The sequence below is a fragment of the Coregonus clupeaformis genome, chromosome 29 (assembly GCF_020615455.1).
Source record: "Coregonus clupeaformis isolate EN_2021a chromosome 29, ASM2061545v1, whole genome shotgun sequence".
NCBI classification, from domain to species: Eukaryota; Metazoa; Chordata; class Actinopteri; order Salmoniformes; family Salmonidae; genus Coregonus; species Coregonus clupeaformis.
The window spans coordinates 61,827,569-61,849,023 of record NC_059220.1 but is presented as its reverse complement, the minus strand read 5'-3'; the positions used below and the strand labels follow the sequence as shown (position 1 = coordinate 61,849,023).

Here is a 21,455-nt window from a genome sequence, read left to right as displayed (position 1 = left end):
ATAACACCCTACACATGGATCAAGTTAGAAGCTATATGAAACCATATGGGAGGTATTTAAAAACAGCCTATGTGTAAGTGATATCTGTTTATGTATCACACTTCAAATACTCCACCTTTTATTGCGTTTTCTGTGCATTGTTCTAGTAAAAGACATAAGCTGACGCACACCCAAAAATGTTTTGTAGAAGTGCTGAGTAATGGAGAGTAAACTACAAAAAGAAAGAAAGAAAGAAAGAAAGAAAGAAAGAAAGAAAGAAAGAAAGAAAGAAAGAAAGAAAGAAAGAAAGAAAGAAAGAAAGAAAGAAAGAAAGAAAGTTGCACACTAATTATGCTCCCAAACATGTAATGGTTATAGCAACCAACGTTTCAGCACGTAGTGCCTTCTTCTTCAGGGTTTTCTGCGCAATGTACCATGCACAATGCACAAGCTATTATCTTGCCTGTTTTAATACTGTTGTTTGTCCATTCTTGTGATATGAATGTGAGGACTGTTAAATTCTTCAGTTTATACATGAAAATGATCCTCAAAATTACTTTGTAAAATGTTTCAAGAAAGAACGCTCTCTGGTGGCAACAATGCAGACTTGCAGAAAGACACATAGTTATACATTTGAGCATCTGCTTCTCTGGATCTTGCGAGAGAAGGCTCTCATCATCCCACATTCCATAATTTTCCCCCAAAATGGCAACCACCAAACTAAAGTCACACTTTTCCTATTTCAATTGTTCTCGCTCTACTGTGCCGATTGACTATGGCTGAAACTGCATTCCGGTTCACATGACTTCCCTGATCGAACAGGCAGAGCCAAAATCCCAAACAAGTCTCTCATTGTCAAAGGCTCAATGCAGAAGAAGTTACCATGGAAATATTGTTCATGCATCTATTGGACCAAATAATCAAAGAACGCATAAGCATTGGAGCAGAATAGAGAGAAAAAAATGGTTGTGGCTCATTTCCTGCTGGGAGATACCCAGATTGCAATTAGCAAACAGCACAACTGTGCTCAGAACTGAGCAACTTGAGATGTGTTATGTTAAACTGAAAAATGTGCCACTACTATCGCAAAGATAACAGCTAAGTCACCATCCATCTAATTACCTTATATCAACAAGACACACAATGCTGTTGTTGCTATATTTATGCCCAGTGACAAACACAGAGCGAGTCACAGTGACTCATTCCAACAGTCTGTCATGTCCTGTGGCAGGTCAAAGTGGCCTCACGAGAGCTTATCAGACTATGATCCTCAAGCACTCGTCTCCACTGATCAGGTTGACTGTGGACCGCTTTATAACAGGGTAACAAAGCATCAACCACATCTTGAAATCACAGATCTCCCTTCATTATCAAAGAAAATAAATTATCCCAGATCTGTTTGTGCTGTCTGTCAACTCATATGGTCATTGTCATGCCAAACATGGACAAACAGATCTGGGACCACGGGAGAGAAGGCTAGAGGAGCATCTCTGTGCCTTTGACCCACAATACAGTAAGTGAAGGGAAGTGACCATGATAGGTTTGTCCTTAGGGACAGGAGTCCACAGTGTCAAATGCATGCTTGGCTGGAGAGGACATGTCGCTGAATGGCAGATGTGATCTCATCAGTATCACACCATGTTGACAGCAGTGTGCTAAGGGTATTTGGAGGAACTCGGAAATACATAGCATAAACAAACACAAATACACATGTGTATACACACACATGCAGGTACATGCAGGTACACACACACACACACACACACACACACACACACACATGCCAACCTCCCAATTGCCATCCCACCCATGCCGCTCCCATAGTCAGTGTGTCAAATTCTCTTCAATTATTTATTTAGTTTCTCACACCACACTAACTTTGTGAACACCCCACCGATATCTCTCACCCACTCACATAAAGTCTTCTAAGAGGACAAAAGCTCATCAGCGTCCCAAAATTAGGTCACATGAAAACGATTGTGGAAACGAACAGAGGCGTCGCTCCCTGCACTGATACCATCACAACATGCACCCTTAGGAGTCCCACTGTATTCCTGCTGTCCAAAATATTTAACATATCACAGTCCCCTCATTTGAATATGCAAAGCACTATAACAACTACTTATGTCACAACCCCAAACAGCAAGCCCATTCTAGTCTCATAAACACAAGAACACAGTTGCTGAAGTAAAGTGTATCATACTCAAATTCTACAAATGATCAATAGGTTATATTGATACAGTAGAATATTCACTTAAGTAACTGCCTGTGGTAGTCCCATCTGGAAATGTTGCACATTTAACCTCATAGTCATACGATCATCAGCTCTATAACTGTAGTCCCAGTTAATGATGATGAGAACTCATGTCTCTCTGTGATATAATCATCACTAGATATATAGAGCTTTGGAGAGTACTCCTGATGACCCCTGCTTTAAGTAACCAGAGACCCCTCAGCCTCAGGGACCACACAACAACATTTCCACACAATCAATCACAGTCCTCCTTACCTGCCACATGGTTAAAATCCCATTGTCCATAAACAGAGTGAAATAAGAGGATAAGAAGAAATGGAGAGAGCTGAACTGAGCTGCTGAACCGTCAGGTCAGAAGAGCCCCTTCCTTCTCCGTTACAACAGACCAGCTGCAGCAGAAGCAGCCCTGCTATAATCCAGTCCGACTGGGGGAACTTTGTGTCAGTGTGCGTCTGTCTCTGGCTGTCACATCGCCTCTCGTGGCATATTTCCTTGCACCCTAAAGCCGCTCCTCTCCCCAGCCCAGTGAGAACACGCAGGCAGAAGGAGGGAATCTAGCGCACCGCTCCGCCTCCGCCTCCCCCCTCCCCTTCCCCCTCCCCCTCCCCCTCCCCCTCCACCCCTCCTGTTCCCCTTCCCCTCCACTCTGTATTCAAATATCTTTGTGGGCGGCCCTGTTTTAGATGAGCCAATTGGGAGATAGCTAGAGTGGGGACAGCCCACGCTGTGCAGTCAGTGGGTACAGTACAGTATGCCTGTTGTGGGATTATGGCAACTGAAATTAAAATGTGTCACTCACCGATCCTGGTTTATAATCTTCTCGCCTTCCTGGTATTGTCCCATTTATAATTTTCACACTCTTTGCAATCTTGCCAAAGCTCTGTCGCTCTTCGTCTCTCTCTTGGTATCTCTTGCTCTCTCTTTCTCTCTCTCTCTCTCATTCTCGCGCTCTCTTTGTCTTTCTCTCTCTTTCTCTGTCTCTGTCTCTCTCTCTCTCTTTCTCTCTCTCTCGCTCTTTTTCTTTCTATCTTTCTCTGTCTCTCAAACACACACACACACACACACACACACACACACACACACACACACACACACACACACACACACACACTTGCAAAAGTTAATTGAAGCATGCTGTTTTCTCTACCCAAATGAAAGAAGATTATAGATTCTGGCCCCAGTCATTTACTTCTGGAGACAAGTAGGGCGTCCTACAAAACGTGTAGAACCCAAAAGAGTTCTACATGGAACCCAAAATAGTTTGACATGGAACCCAAAAGAGTTCTACATGGAACCCAAAAGATTTCTACATGGAACCAAAAAGGGTTCTCCCTGGAACCAAAAAGGGTTCTCCCTGGAACCAAAAAGGGTTCTCCCTCAACTCCCGCTTTATATTGAGTGACTCACTGAAGTGTTTCACTTCTGGTGAACATGACTTATGCCTTTATAAGACTTTGTAACGAGGATGATCAGCAATCCTTCCTTGTTTTCTTACTCAAGGGATTGTGGGTAGATGAGGGACATGGAGTGAGCTGACCTTATCTTGGGCCACATTCCCCCATAGTCACTTGTAATGTCGCTCGAATCTGCCACCTCCACTAAAATCAGTGCCTTTCAAAGCAAACGTATTTGGAAGAAGAATGTAACATGCTTGTATTAGTCAGAAAGAGTTTAAGTTTAAGTTCTTGGCTGATTGAAATGAATCAGGGCACTTGGCTAGTTAAGCACCCTGATCGTGGCAGTGATTCTGGCTCTTATTTTTAGAGTTGGAACCGGATGAGTAAGGTACAGTTTAAAAATGTACTTCTTAGAAAGACAAGAAAATCAATTTCCATCTGAGGTTAGTTTTAGACAAGAGTTGAGCTTTTAACTGAAAAGTTCTTGTATCATCCCAAAATATGTTTTTATATCAGCTAAGCACGTTTGATGAAACATGATGTATGGTCTGCATAAATGCAAAAATACATATATTATTAAGTTTTAAGACAAAGGCTATGTAGCAGGTTTGAGCAGGAGAGAGGTTTCTCTACCTTTGGGAAAAACACTACACCAGAATAGACTCAGTAAAGAAGTGTCCATCTCCAGAGTAAGATGATATCCTCCATTTCCCTTAGAGGGGTGCCTGTGAAGTAAAGTAAAAAGAAAATCAAATAAAAGCCCTGCTCTCTTTGCAACCTTTTGAGAGCTGCTGCTGCTGCTGCTTTGGGATGTGCTGTTAGGAGGAGAGGCCTCTTCACAAAGCACATGAATACCCACAGCACAGACTCTTTCTTTAATTAAGCCCACAATAGACCTCCAGTCACAGAGCCTGGCGGGAAAGCGCCCAGCTCACTGTAATAACACAATGCATGCCACTCAGCACACAGGCAGAGCAAAGTGTTCTTCAGACTCCTCAGTGTTCAAGAGACTCTTATACAAGTCAAAAAGGTCATTTTAAACGAGGTTGCTCCTTGCGTCCTCCAATCAAAAGGGTTGTATTCATTGATGGTGTGCTTCTATTCTTTTCTCTCTTCTTCCTGGAAGGACTACAATAGAATTGATACAGGGAAGTAATATCATCAACCTACACAATGTCTGTAAAGTCATAGTGTACAAAGTAGAAATGGCAGCTCTTTCATCCAGGTGTGGACGATTATTGCGGTTGAAATGGACAAAAATGATTACCACAAGCTGTTATTTGGGGTTTCTCTACATTTCTTTCTAGGACGTGTTTTGGGAACCTTGGTTTTAACGTGGTGGAATGCTTGGAATGTTCAGGAGATTGCCTCCTTTCTCTAAGTGAGCCCATTAAAAGGATAAGCCTGACCAGGGCTGTAACCAGATCATCTAGAGGGCACTGGTGTTATGGATAACAAACACACACACACTCCCCTCTTATCAACATCTTCTATCTTCCTCCCTAGTCGTAACATCTTTACCACTCACATCTATCTTGACTCCCTCCTGCAATCAACTGGTATGGTCTGACAGTAGAGCTCCTACTCATGTTAGTGGTAGTTTAATAAAGCTGAGTGGAAATCTAGAGCTCTCTGCATAACTTTGTTGACAAAGAACTCACAGAAAAAGGAGGGCATTTTAATGAAAGTATGTGTCTGGCTCGGGGCCATCACTCTCTAAGGTGTCATGGCCTCCAGGCAAATCCCAAATACGTTTCTTCACTTGGTGACCTTTGCCCCTTTAACTGACTTCAGATGGGCCTTTAAAGAGCGGTTTTTACTATTTGTAGTGATATATATGGCAGTGTTTGCATTTGGTATCTCAACACTGGCACCTAGACACTGCTTCGCGGGATGGCCAAATGTTTTTGATTTAATCACCAAGATCCACAAGTATGCCTGGCTGCGTGGTACAAGGAGACACAGAGAGAAAGGACATTTATCAGCTGAAAGGACCAGATATTCTCTTTTAGCTGTGTTATGTTGTTCAAGGACTTTCTATGAGTTGGCTGTGGTTGCTAGGCAATAACCAATAATAGGACACAAACTGATTGAAATGACCGCTCAGGGACAAATTAAGAGGCCAATAATGACTTTCTACCAGGGGACACAAACCAGTAAGATACAGGAGATGAATGGAACGAGAACAACAATATCTTTATCCTCATGAATTGTGTGGTTTTATCTAATGGTTCAGTAGATGTCCTTCTGCTGAATCTAATCCAGCGGTGAACAGTGCAGTGCAGTGAAAACAGTTTGCGGTGATGCTGGAAGTGTTGCCAAACACAAACACACACACACACGTCCCTCCCTCTGCGCTGAACTCAGCTGTCGTTCTCTGTCACACAGGGGAAATCCAGTTCACACACACACATATGGGTACACGCACACCCACACACACACACACAACACTGGCATGTCACACAGCATCACCATTTGCTCACAGTGGGAACAGTATTACAAAGAGGCCTCAAACTGTCAAACACGTCCTCTCCGGTCTCTCCCTCAACCCACCCATCACTGACACCAGCTAGGCTCCGGCAAGGACCTAACATACTGAGTGAAATAAGGTTTGGACCCTGTGATGGTGTTATGTGCTATAATCCTTTACATCCTCAATCTAGAGACATAAATGTGGTCCTCTGTAGCTCAGCTGGTAGAGCACGGCGCTTGTAACGCCAAGGTAGTGGGTTCGATCCCCGGGACCACCCATACACAAAAAAATAAAAAATAAAATGTATGCACGCATGACTGTAAGTCGCTTTGGATAAAAGCGTCTGCTAAATGGCATATTAAATTAAATTAAATAAATACTGTATATGTTACATTTATTTACTATGACCAACTCACATGGATCACAGTGGAACTGCGATGTGCCAAACCCATTACGACGGCCAGCTAATCCTTTTTAGCATGCATCGTATGTAGGCACTAGTTGTCAAGTGCCCATGTAAGCTGTGACGCTTGACGTTATTAGAGATGAAATTATTAAAGAGAGAAATTATATCTAATGAGTGCTTCACTCATATCCAGTGTGGGGAGTGAGCACTGGGGGTTTGTTCAGCCAATCTGAACGTATAAGACAGTTATAACACGTACTTATAATAAGTCAAAGTGTATGAAGACGGATGGGAGCTTAAGGTGCAGACTCTGTTCCCAGACGGGCTACCACCTATACCATACGCCCCCGCCAGCAACATCACACTAAAAATATCCAGGTGTACAAAAATGCACGTTTAAGAATAAGTCATGAATAAGTCAGTCACTCTAACGTCGCTGTTCCCCTAACAGTGGAGCTAGAAGTAATGCAGTGTATAATGTGACAGCCCGTTAGGGATAGATGTGATTTATCTCTCCTTTAAAACAGAGAGCAAGAGGTCTATTCCCTCGGCTAGCTCAGAACTGGAATATCTCACTTCGCTCTTCGCTAATACGAAAGTTATGTATCATCTTTAGGTATCAAAGGCAGAGAGACGGGAGAGACGGCAGATAAATGCATAATGGGGCTAAGAGAAGAAGGCGTAGGAACATTCGTCAGAGTCATGCATTTTACATGAGTGGACACGGGCTAGCTATGGCAGATTAATTTAAAATGGTGATGAGCGACCATTAGGCCAGGCTGTAGTCATGGATCCTATCAAAATCTTGAATGACTAATTTCCCTTTAATTTTCCATTCACCTTCTAAAAGTTCCGAATAGGGTCCAAACTAAACAACACGTTTTAAGGATCTCAATGGGAAGTCATACATTGGGTTTCTTTCACCTGAAATCGATTTAACCCTAAACAGTTAAAGGTCTGAAAGGCCCAATGCAGCAGTTTTTATCTCAATATCAAATCATTTATGCTGGGCTATCATCTAGCCTAGCTTGAAAAAAATATGCTCTGTTTTATAAATGCAGTGCAATTAACTGAAAACATCATCCAATCAAATATTCAGTTAATGCCAACAACTCCATCAGCGCCTTTTGTCAATGCAACATTTTCTAAAATCATGTTGGCACAAAGCCTAACATCAACCAGATCAAATCAACAGTGTGCACTTGAGACACAATAACCCTACATGATGGCGTTAGGTCCTTGTAAGTCAACTCAGATACTCAGATTAGGCTAATACTGGTACTGACTGAAGTCAATGATTTGCCCTGGGTCTAATTCAAGACATTCAAGCCAAAATACATTTGCAGTTATCAGTTTCTGCTATAAGATCTCTCTCAGGCTGTTTCTGCTCTATATTGAAGGTGTCAACCGTGTTATAGTCAACAAACCTCCACAGCAGCTTCCTATCATGTCCCTGTACACTCAAAGACTGACATTGCACTAACACTTTCATTAGATAGTGATATGAATCCAGCCTTAGGGTAAAGTCATTGACCATTTTGTTTGTGGCAGGGTCATAGCTGGTTTAATAGCCATGACATTGAAGCTGAAGACAGGTTTGCACAACACCATCCCAGGGGTAAACATACTACTACTGTATGTCCTATGCTACTGTCCTCAGCATAGAGCTGGAAAAGGGTGGCCACTGCATCTTTCCCAAGCCGTCAAACTTTAATGAGTAAGTGCGGGTGGTAGAATAGAACTAAATATCCACCATCCACCACAGTAAATTGGTTTCGCTTGGTTTTCTCAAGCCTGTCTTTGCTAAGAGGTACGTTCCAGTGTCATGTCTGGTCACGCGGAACACAAACCACCCTTCACACAGTCCAGTAACCCCACAGTGTAGAAGAAAAAGGCCCTCACAAACAAACCACTTTTAGTTCTATTGAAAACTCCAGCATTCTTGACTGAAGTGGGAAACTGTGTGATGTGGAGGAGCCAGAGAATGGCTGCCAGACACTGGAAGCCACAGCAGGGGGAGAGGATAGATTTTCAGCAGGAATTTGGGAGACTGGCTGGCCATGAATAGATCTGAGACACTGCTGGTCGCCCATGCCAAGGCCTTGCTTGGAAACGGTGGTGTTTCTACCATGGCAACAAGGAGTTGGTTTATTAAAATCGGACCACAGTAATTAGACTAAAGAGGGACTGTGCTGATGTGAACTCGCCTTTGCCTTGTTGACCACTGTGAACCAGTGTGGTATCTTCCCTTAAGGCTTTGACTAACAACATATAGCAGTCTATGTAAAGGAATATCTGGATCATTGATATAACTAATAGGTCAGCTTGGGTACAGAGGTTAAATGTCATCATTTTTACATTTGAATGAGACCATGTTGTCGTTTGAACTGAAACTGATCCCACCAAAGTAATACGAATACATTCTCCATTTTGTTTTTAGTGTTTGGGGGATGGCCATGACTTGCTGATAGAGTTTATTTGACAAGTATACAAAAACAAAGCCTTTGTATAACAGCATCACTTTCTCTGTGTTTCTATGTCAACGGTCTCAGCAGTGTGACCAACCACAGCTCTGTTCCATGCCTTAGGTCCAGAACTGTCACTCCTGTCACGACTGCCTCAACTCTGCATGTCAACTAGCATCAGGGATTTTCTGAAGAGAGGGGCAGACTGAAGCTATTTATAATTTTATATTCCTGCAGCAACAGGAAATGTGAATTATCATGTAGATTATAATTAATGGAAATGTATCGAAGGGGTTGATACATTTTTCATTAGGGCAAATCAAGTTTGACATTTTGAAGTGGAAATTGCAAACTTTAGAAGCCTTTTTAAACCTTGAATACACTACAAGTTCAAATTTCCTGCTATGCAGGAAAATTCTCAGCAACAAAACAGCGATCAAATTAAGATCCTACATCTGTATGTCTGAGCCCAGGCAGTCCCATTTCACATTTTCTCTCAGAGGACAAACATTAGCTTGAGGTCAACTAAGAAAGTACATATTTTCACAAGTGAATAAAGAGTTCCGGACAGCTATCCTACCTTTCATCAGTTTCCCAAGAGAATATTACCTTCTTGACCTCGAAATGTTAAGAAATATTTCAGAATGTATCTTATCACTCCCTTGGGACTAGCTGATGGTGTTACATGTTTAGATGAGGGGGTGGAAGGAGGAACCAGGCCCCTGCACCAATACACTTATCCTGCCATCCAATATTTATGTTAGGACACAATCTGCCATGCTGTAACAATGGACCCAGGGCAGAACCGTGTGAAAAGTAGAGAGCAGCCACACAGACACACAACCAACAATGAATATTAAAACTTAGGTCGTACCCACCAATTCTGATGTGCACTCTGTATACATGCCAAGCATGTGTATTATTGATGTTTATAAACTGGGTGGTTCGAGGCCTGAAAGCTGATTGGCTGACAGCCGTGGTATATCAGACCGTATACCACGGGTATGACAAAACATGTATTTTTACTGCTCTAATTACATTGGTAACGAGTTTATAATAGCAATAAGGCACCTCGGGGGTTTGTGGTATATGGCCAATATACCACGGATAAGGGCTGTATCCAGGCACTCTGCGTTAGCCACGGTATATTGGCCATATACCACACCATCACGGGCCTTTTTGGTTAAATGTATGTACACTGCATGGATTATTCATCAGTCGTCCTGACTGAAACTCACTTCAAATGTCCTTGAGTTGCACTGAATCGACATACTCTTTAAAAGCATCCTACATAAACTCAACAAAAAAAGAAACGTCTTCTCACTTCTCGCGTTTATTTTCAGCAAACTTAACATGTGTAAATATTTGTATGAACATAACAAGATTCAACAACTGAGACATAAACTGAATAAGTTCCACAGACATGTGACTAACATAAATGGAATAATGTGTCCCTGAACAATGGGGGGTCAAAAGTAACAGTCAGTATCTGGTGTGGCCACCAACTGCATTAAGCACTGCAGTGCATCTCCTCCTTATGGACTGCACCAGATTTGCCAGTTCTTGCTGTGAGATGTTACCCCACTCTTCCACCAAGGCACCTGCAACTTCCCGGACATTTCTGGGGGCAATGGCCCTAGCCCTCATCCTCCGATCCAACAGGTCCCAGATGTGCTTAATGGGATTGAGATCCGGGCTCTTAGCTGGCCATGGCAGAACACTGTCATTCCTGTCTTGCAGGAAATCACGCACAGAATGAGCAGTATGGCTGGTGGCATTGTCATGCTGGAGGGTCATGTCAGGATGAGCCTGCAGGAAGGGTATCACATGAGGAAGGAGTATGTCTTCCCTGTAACGCATAGCGTTGAGATTTACTGCAATGACAACAAGCTCAGTCCGATGATGCTGTGACACATCGCCCCAGACCATGACGGACCCTCCACCTCCAAATCGATCCCGCTCCAGAGTACAGGCCTCGGTGTAACGTTCATTCCTTCGACGATAAACGCGAGACAAAACTGTGACTCGTCAGTGAAGAGCACTTTTTGCCAGTCCTGTCTGGTCCAGCGACGGTGGGTTTGTGACCATAGGCGATGTTGTTGCCGGTGATGTCAGGTGAGGACCTGCCTTACAACAGGCCTACAAGCATTCAGTCCAGCCTCTCTCAGCCTATTGTGGACAGTCTGAGCACTGATGGAGGGATTGTGCGTTCCTGGTGTAAATCGGGCAGTTGTTGTTGCCATCCTGTACCTGTCCCGCAGGTGTGATGTTTGGATGTACCGATCCTGAGCAGGTGTTGTTACACGTGGTCTGCCACTGTGAGGACGATCAGCTGTCCGTCTTGTCTCCCTGTAGTGCTGTCTTAGGCGTCTCACAGTACGGACATTGCAATTTATTGCCCTGGTCACATCTGCAGTCCTCATGCCTCCTTGCAGCATGCATAAGGCACGTTCACGCAGATGAGCAGGGACCCTGGGCATCTTTCTTTTGGTGTTTTTCAGAGTCAGTAGAAAGGACTCTTTAGTGTCCTAAGTTTTCATAACTGTGACCTTAATTGCCTACCGTCTGTAAGCTGTTAGTGTCTTAACGACCGTTCCACAGGTGCATGTTCATTAATTGTTTATGGTTCATTGAACAAGCATGGGAAACAGTGTTTAAACCCTTTACAATGAAGATCTGTGAAGTTATTTGGATTTTTACGAATTATCTTTGAAAGACAGGGTCCTGAGAAAGGGACGTTTCTTTTTTTGCTGAGTTTATAATGACAACCCAGTGGAAAAGGGTCACGGTAACATTTATGATTAATTTGTAGTTCAATGTTGAATTTACAATTAGGCCTTGAGGAATGCAGTATCCTGGGGGTTTGAAAGCGCTTCGGCCCAAAATGAAAATTCCACCCAAAACCACTAATTCCTATAATTAATTCCTGTTAAATAACACTAACACATTTTTTCTTTATAATACAGTTGGTAGCAACGTGAAAATCGTGGAAATCTGTCAACTACAAAACCCACAATGCAATACTCTCTCTATGGGCTGGCCTGCAAACATAGCTACACACAATAATACCAAAGTCAATATCAGCATGTGAGTAGCTAGTTAGCTGTAAGATGGAGTCAATTTAATGTCTACAATCTCACAATGTTCAACCTGCAGATCGATGTGCTTCGCAGACCTACATTCACAACGGCACCATGCAATGCACCCTGGACTAAAGAGGCAGACAAATAGGAGAAGTGTGGTGGACCCCCTGTTGAATTACACATTTCTCAAGGTAGGAATATCGCAAAAATATGATCAAAGGCTCATTCGAGAGAAGACAACCTCCCAAGTTATGACATGGGCCAGTATTGAAATCTGACATGTATGTTTTAGCGATCTAAATGTCATATTCCTATTAACTTCCAGTGTAGTGAGAGCGGCTTTATCGCAATGCTATGTCATACCGGCTGTATTTCTGCCTGCTTGAACGGCAATAGCTTAGATACCCATGAAAACATGAAATGACCCCAGGAATTGATAGTACATCGCTCAGAGATGCACAAAAACAATATTACATTCAAAATGGGTAAATATTTCCTTCATCTATAATTTATCAAAAAAGACCAGAAGTTAGGTCAGAATTGTATGTGTGGGTGTTCCTTTGTTGTTAGGTAGCCTAGGGGTTAAGAACGGTGGGCCAGTAACCGAAAGATCTCTGGTTTGAATCCCTGAGTCGAATAGGTGAAAAATCTGTTGATGTGCCCTTGAGCAAGGCACTTAACCCTTATCCAGTCTCTCTGGATAAGATTGTCTGCTAAATGACTTTATCTTTTATTTTTATTTATTTTTTTACTTAAATGTAATGTAAATGTTTCCTATCAACTACAAAAAAATTTAAGACTAAATTTATCCCAGCTTATTTGCAGCTGTTAAGAAAAAGCCTGTCAGGTGAGATAATTCTAATTAGGTAACGACAACATGGTTCTGCAGATGTGCAAAATGAAAACCAGTTGTCCTTGAGCACAGTTAAAGGTACTGCCCTCTAATGTACCCTGTACATTCCTGTATTAGATTGTTATATAATTTAGCAGTGAGCAAGTCATTCAAGTGGTATTCACACAAACCCTGATTCTGACAAACCTCTGAAGACAAATCTCATGAAAATCTCTTGAAAAAGGCACAAGATATGATTGTTTTTCTTATGTCACCATCTCCAAGAGTATTTGCCCTTTTTAGAGTCCTTCTGGCTGCTGCCTGTGAGCATACAAATAGGCCAAAGCATTATTCCAACGAAACAAAGATGGGACATTATATTGGACGTCAGTCAAGACTGGTGGTCAGTCAAGACTTCATCTGAAAAATGTCCTCTGCATGAAAGCTAACATGATTTGGATGTTTGTTTCAACATGCAAAGCAATTGCCTCATATTTCAGCCACTGTAATAGGACATCCAATGTTTAATTGAGATGAATGTGTTATACTGTTCTCAATCATTTTACTTCAAAATTAATCAGCAATGTAATAGGTTTATGTATTATTGAATCTATGGTATTTGTGGTCTCCAATGGATACTGTACAATCAGTCACTTTGGGCTCCCGAGTGGCGCAGCGGTCTAAGGCACTGCATCTCAGTGCTTGAGGTGTCACTATAGACCTCCTGGTTCGATTCCAGGCTGTATCACAACCGGCTGTGATTGGGAGTCCCATAGGATGGCGCACAGTTGGCCCAGCGTCGTCCGGGTTTGGCCGGTGTAGGCCGTCATTGTAAATAAGAATTTGTTCTTAACTGACTTGCCTAGTTAAATAAAGGTTAAATAAATACATGTAAAAGTTGTTTTTGGACACACATTTGCATATTGTTACCTCAAAGTATTTGTACTTTTATTTACTTTGTCTTACTGAATCTGAATAAATTTGAAGTAAATCTCAATACCATGCTCCAGAAGTCTATCCCAGTCCAAGTCAGACCCGAAGAGTGGAAGCCACAGACAGAATAACAACAACTTCCACATGCAGGTGCCTCCCATGCCCAAGTAAATGGAGCAAGCCCCCAAAACACACCTCCCCATGTGTGACCAAGCTTAGTGCATCAGCATCTGCCACTAACTAAACAAACTCCAATAACCCACAAGGATGGACCTGAACAAATGAAGAAGTACTTACATTCAAGACTCTTTCATGATCCTCCGACCGAGAACAGACAAGCATATGATGACCAACCTTGGAAAACAATGAAGCACGGGCATGAGAGAGAGAGAGAGCGAGAGAGAGAGCGAGAGAGAGAGCGAGAGAGAGAGAGAGAGAGAGAGAGAGAGAGAGAGAGAGAGAGAGAGAGAGAGAGAGAGAGAGAGAGACGGAGTCACGCATCCAACGGGCACTCAAAACACAACATGAGTGATCAAGCCTCCACAGTGACTCTCTCTCTCTGTTGTTCTCACCCCTCCTCTCCTTGTCCTCCCCCTCCCCTTCCCCCTTTCCCCTGACTCGTACTTGTCAAGTTGCTCAGGCGAGCGTGAAACAGGCTGGAGAGACCAGCGCTTTGAGTGCTTTATCCTGTGGTTTGGACCTCTCTTCCCATTACGCGGAACGTTGAGCTGCCTGCTCCTCCACTACTACCCCAACCTTCCTTCTTCCCACTGTCCCATTCCTTGACTTCAGACTGGAACACAAAAGAGCGGGAAACCTCAGGGGGGAGATGCTACTGATTGTGTTGACACTTAGCATACTTGGCGCCAACGGTTTGTCTCGCTACCACTATCATTCTCTCTCATAGACCTGGTGGAGACAGTGAACCAGCTCTTTCCTACATGGGCTTGATCCCTTTTAATTAACTTGTTAACACTGAACATGTACCCTGTACTTCTTATAAACCTACTTATAAAACTAACTGTGAACTGTTAAAATACACTTTTTTTAAATATGTATTTTTGTGAAGTGTAAACTTGACTATACCTGAATATAAAGTGTCAACTCCCTCAACTTGAAGTGTGGGTATCATGGGGTATTCCAGACAGTCCTTGAAGACAGAGGGATCAGCTGGGGTTTTCTTTCCATTCAAACACACAACAGTCTCCCTTGTTGTTCCTGATGATGATCAAGCTCTCTATAGCGTTGCCCACTGACTTGGAAGATATGCTATTGGCTCTGGGTAAATCTAGACCTAAATATTTTTGCAGCAGATTGAAGGATTTTGGAATTACAAGTATTACACACTCTGCCCCGGCATGCCTGCAGTTTGGTTGACGATGGGGGTTCAACATTATCCACCAGAGCTTCAGTTTAATGTCCTGTAGTTCTGGAGCGAGATCCAAAATGACCGCTTTAGACATCTGGGAAAAGCAATAATATTTTGTACCCCCTGATGACACAGGCTGGGGATTTGAATTACCCTTAGCGGTGCCAGCAGTGCAAAGTCAAGCTGCAACAAGACAGCCCAATTTCCCCAAAGGCAGGAAGTGAAACTGATTTCACTAGTATCCCTCCACCCACACGTTCAGACACATGAGAGATAATCCAACAATGTGTTCAGTTAGATTACAATTGGTTCAATCTTATTCCAACAAAGCTAACAGAATAGGCCCACCCAACACAAAACTGTTATTTTCATAATAGGGTTTACACAGTAGGGATGCAACATGGAATCTGATGCTGGATCAGTTGAGAAGTACGCTAGTGGCTAGCTAGACAAAGTCGACTCCCTAAGATTACCATCGGGCCAGTGATTCTATTGCTCTGATGCTAAACAAGCAGTATAAGCGAACTGTGGTTAGAGAAAAGAGATCATTGAATATAGCTGGACAAAAACTCTTCAAAGAGGCAAAACCAAGATCAGTAATGCCAAGGTAGTGGGTTCGATCCCCGGGACCATCCATACACAAAAATGTATGCACGCATGACTGTAAGTCGCTTTGGATAAAAGCGTCTGCTAAATGGCATATTATATTATTATTATATTATGGTTAAACTGGGGGGAATGGAGGTTCACCACCTATGGATTTGCTGGCATGAAACAGTGAAAGTTGAATCCTAAATGAAGTAACTTCTCATGAAGTTCCTAAAGGAAGTAAATGAAGTAACAGCAAAGGACAAGATAGTACACTTGTACTAGGGTTGTTAATCTCAGAGTGGTGGGCAGGGACAAATGATTATTTAGGTCGCCAATCCTTATCTGCAAAGCCTTTTAAAGCTAGTATCAACGACATGCTGTTCTTATCTATATTACAGCAGCAGTAGAAGAAGTCCTGCTGAGACTGAGCCTGTCCTAATATGGACACCAGGCAGCAGTCATCTCCTGGGCAGAAGAATGATGGTCTCTCAGAGCTGCTTCAGTAATACATAGTGACGCCAAAAAACACAAAACCCAGGGTCACCCAGTAAAAAGTAAGAATATAGCATCCCTCCAGTGAATTGCAGTAGTTTGTATACAAGTGAATGTGACAGGTTCACTGTAATACAGCTTGCTTTGGTACAGGTCAGCGGTGGGTCAAGTTTAAAACATGACTCTCCAGCACAAATCTCAGGGTCAAGTCTGTATCAGAGGAATGGATGGGGAAAAGCATCCACTGGCAATGCTGTTACCTCCAAGCCATTGAACAAAGACTGCCTGATCACGACATTAATGCTTTGTGTCACAGTATACACAACAAGATTTCTGCATGTGGAGCAACACAAGCCTTCATAACGGTGGACCATCTTCACCATCCTCCCCTCCATCCTCCTCAATTCCATGGGCTCTTATGTAATATGGGGTCAGAATCAAAGATGGAGATGGCTCGTATAGGACAATACACAAATCCATCCAGCTAAACACTGTCCCTGAGGGTGTATCTTTATTAACTGGGCACCAATGGAATGGGATTGGAAATAATCCAGAAAGTATTTTCCCTTAAACTACATACACTTTACACCATAAATTGGTGAATTATTTGCGGTATATATTTTGATGGCTTGTAAAGAATAGGTCAAATTTCTTTATCATGATCATTGTGTCTATCACTTAAATTAACTAGAATGGCATGGCGGAATGCATCATGCACTTGATTGTTAGAGTTATGAAGCAGTAGCCAGGAAACTGCTAGTGTGATTGTTAACTACGGTATTGCAAGTTAAAGGCAAGATACTTAGCACTTTAGCTTAATATTGAGATATACAACATACATCTCAAGACCATAGAACAATGCTAACCAACGACCCAGTCACCCATGTCAGTGGCCATGAACTGTACAGTGAGGTACTGTACATCCCAACAGAGTCATGTGCCAAGATGGAAGCCAGCGTTGAACTCCATCAGTCTCTGCCCATTTAGTCAGTGCAGCATGCCTTGCTGCAGGCTCTCCAGTACTTCTGGAGCTTCTGTCATTCGTAGGACTGCTTCTCCTCCGAGCCTCCTAGCCCGCCAGGCGATGCCTCCAGGCTTCAGTGTGGGCGAGGATGGGGAAGAAGCATGTCACGACCACTTACCACCTCATGCCACTGCGACTCTCAGCAACCTTCCATTCCCTTGACCCCCGGTTGGCTTTCTAATTAGAGTAGGCCAAGGCAGCTGTGAGGCAAGGAGCAACCATGGGAAGTGACCTGGAAAAATTATTCATTTTTCTCTGCTGCCCCTGAGGGGTTCGCAGGGCAGGAGACCGGGTGGGGGTGGATGCAGATTGTGCTCTGAACTTTACTGTGTTGTTCCAGACAGAAGCATATATTATTATTATCTACACATTCAGAGGACCCTCCAGGACCCTGAAGCGTCCTCACAGCATAGTTTTACTTGGATTCAGTTTGGAGCCCCCGCTCGCTCACTGTGTTCTACAAGCGATTTCTCGCTATTTGCTTCTTTGGGGGGCATGCTAATTTAATTACATTCACTGCCTGTTCCAGAAGGCCAAGAACAAAATCAACACAATTAATGAGTGATTCCTTTTGGTCTTTGTTCCTCCACAGTTCAGCTAGCTCAGTACTCCCCCAAGCCCAAAAGGATTAGCAATTATTATTTTTAACTCAAATCCGCCTCTGTCATTTTCATTTGCTAAGTATAAAGGAAATACCTCCTTCACAAGTTCACAAACTCTTTAAAGTTTAAGCTCTGTGAAAAGGGAATTTGTATGCATGAGATTGAGTGTAAACACCAAGGTCTTCGTGGACTCTGGAATGCTGTCATAGTCATAGCTGATGATACTGTATCTCTTCCAGGACAGCTCAGCATGCAGATGGATTTTTCAGGATGATTTTCTGACTGAATAGACTGCAGATGGCCTCCATCTCCCATGTGCCACTTCATTGCATATTGGGGTTAATTAGCTAGCGAGTGCAATGATATGGAGAAGAGAAACCATCAGACGTGGATGGATGTAGAGACTACTGGGTCGTATTCATGAAAACAAATGTTTCTTATTGAACACGTTCAGGTAGTCCCTCCCTGTTTCAGTCCACTTTTCTTCTGTTTGGTGTCTAATTAATATGACCCTGCTGTGTGACCTTCAAATGAACAACATGCTAGTAGTCCACCCTGGGGATAACGTATATAATATGTTAACCATTGTAGCTACAGGCATTAGTGGAAACTAGGTTATGACTGTATATTTCCATCATACTAATTAATTTATGGGACGATTATGGCAAAGGACACAGATTGAACTGAGAATACGTAACTATGGTATTAACATACATATTGTTTTATATTATACAGAAAATTGCAACCTTTGACTGGTGCAACTTTTCGGGAATAATGGATAACACTTGGATTCCACATCTGACATATTGGACACATACTTGAACACACTTGGACACACACACACCGGGAAACAACTGTGTGGTTAAGGGCAATGGTGCATTAAAGAGATGCGCTATCCAGGCCCTTTTCCATCCCTGGAGAGGATTTGTGTAATTTCTAATTCCATGTCTTTATTGGGCCCATGTGTGCCACACACATCCACAGAGCCATCCGTGACACCACTGCTACACATCAAGCCCGGTAGTAACGTCACTGTACTGTAACACACCCTGCATTTGCTTGGACCACTACTACACGCTCTGCAACACTATATTGTAATACCTCTGATTGGAGTGGTAGACTGGTGGAGCACTGTCCATCAGATCACTGACACACATGTACAGATGTGGGATCTTAATTTGCAATGCAGGACATTTAAAACGTGTAGTGTATTTGAGGTTTAAAAAGGCTTCTGAAGTTTGTAACTTCCCCATAGAAATTGCAGACTTGATTTTCTCTTGCAAAAAAATTTATCAACCCCTTCAGACATTTCCATTAATTATAATCCACATAATAATTCACAATTTCTGTTGCTGAAGGATTATTTTCCTGCTGTAGCAAACTGGCTCAAATTAAGATCCTACATCTGTAGCCTATGGACGGACCACTACCGCACCACACATTGTCCACTGTCGTACTATGGATAAACATCATATTTGTGATAATGTCACAACAACACGGATATAGTTACTAATAGTCAGTGTGTGTCTCCCAGTGGTCTTATATCAGTGTTTAGTGGTGACATTAACTTTACCACTGTGGTCTTTAGGCTAATCTGTAGTCCACTGGCTCATGGTTTCTAACCTTTGAAAGGTCATTGGTTGGATAATCGTCTCGGACAAACAATGTCCTGGGACTAAGGTCTTGGAATGTCAACTTCAAGTTAGAATGCATTCTGATGGGCAGCCAGGACCTTTCCATGGGAGACTAATGGCAGCTAGAATAAATAGAATGTGTAGTTGTTTCTCTGCTGAGAGAGAGAGGGATGGGGAGAGAGAGTGGGGAGGTATAGAGAGAAATAAAGGAGAGAGAGTGAAGAGGGAGAGAGAAACAATTAGAACTAGCCCTGATTATATTATGCTTTCAGTTTGCAATAACAGCAACTGTTGAGCAGGTAGCATGACATCTTTAAAAATAAATCTCCTTGCCGTGTTTGTGAATGTCTGTCATCCTCTCATGCTCCGCCACATTTAACAAACATGTATCTTGTATTTGTCTCATTGATTTCACCACATACTGCACAATAAATGTGTTCACATGCAGTACGGTACATGCCAAGACATTGTTCATCTCTCTTGAGAAGCACACAAATCATTCATTCTATGTTTCATTGTTTCATCGGAATAGGGAAGTTGTTTAATAAAGTGTTTTCACAGGCCTCTATAGGTTTTAGGAACACAACAGACCCCAGGTATGGAAATGGGAGTATCAGGTTTAGTCATTTCCTGTGAATATGTCAGCACATACCAGTGGCTGTTTTATATGGAACATTTCTTATGATTGGACAGCACATTGAGTTGAGCTGGATCATCAAAGATGGAAGGACTACATTTTGGGAAATTGAGAATAAACAATGGTGTGAATCATTTGAAGAGGGACTGTCATTCTACTGCATGATCTGAGCAATGACCTACAATTTGATAATGTCAATTTGAAACTCTTGTCATTCGAAGGTAACCGCCCTACTTCATTCACTTCTCATGGATAGTGCACCACTGATGAACTATTGTCATCTGGGTATTTCAAAAGAGAACATAGACAGATTGTGTTCTCTGAACCCCACAAAGAGCATAAAGAGGCTTTCTATATTTCCTCTATCAGATGCGTGTATTTCTCCCGAAGGAGATCATGTCGAGGCCTCTTCAAATAAAAGGGGAAACCGCAGCATCCACTTTTGTCGATGCATATTTCATAACCTCTCATTTTATATATAAATATATATTCTTATTTGGCCAAGTGGGTCCCTGAACAATGCGGTTTTAGCTCTTAGGAGGCATTAAGAATAAGCCTTGCACTCTCAGATGAATAGTAACAATCACGCTTTGAAGGAATGAAGGGAATTGAAGGCTTTCAGAGCCACATGAAAACTTAAACACATCTCTGGCACATTTTTTGTTTAGTGACTAAAGCCAGCTCTCAGAACGAGGTTTACAGAGAGATACAACACTAGATTTGTAATCTTTTTTGAATGTAATGGATTTATAAATTGTTCCACTGTGTGTTACTTGCAATGTGTGTCAACAGCTACAAAAGTGCATATGTTAACACAAATGTCCCACTGTGCACACACTTGTTGAATCAACATTGTTTCAATTTAATTTGTCCACGTATTGTGACGTGGAATCAAAATGGAAAATACATTAGATTTGAAAAACATAATCAACCAGTATTGTTTTCACCTCATTTCAACCAGGGTTGTAAACATTGAAATTAGGGTTAAATTTCAACTTAAATACATTGACTTAACCCTCCCGTTGTCCTAGGGTCAAAATGACCCGCCACTGTGTTGAACCAACTTTATTTAATTTTTATATTTTTGGGATCATTTGTGAGAAGGAGGCAGTGAGACTTTAAATAAAGTATCACTGCCTCCTTCTCACAAATGATCAAAAAAATATAAAAATTAAATAAAGTTGGTTCAACACAGTGGCGGGTCATTTTGACCCTAGGACAACGGGAGGGTTAAAGAGGAACTTTGTGATTTGGTTATTGAGGCCCTTTATCTACTTGCCCAGA

At 42.3% G+C, this 21,455-nt stretch overlaps 1 protein-coding gene across 2 annotated transcripts in view; it reads right to left on the bottom strand.

Moving 5' to 3' along the window:
* LOC121535969 (E3 ubiquitin-protein ligase Midline-1) overlaps positions 1 to 14,346 on the bottom strand; it is a 55,929-nt gene extending 41,583 nt beyond the window's left edge. The window contains exon 1 of one of the 2 annotated variants that reach the window (XM_041843213.2): positions 14,120 to 14,346. The gene's annotated coding sequence lies outside the window, so the exon portion shown is untranslated. Of the gene's footprint in view, positions 1 to 2,488; positions 2,774 to 14,119 lie in introns of those variants that run through there. The other variant, XM_041843212.2, reaches the window with a different exon arrangement.
* Positions 14,347 to 21,455: the final 7,109 nt, after the last annotated feature.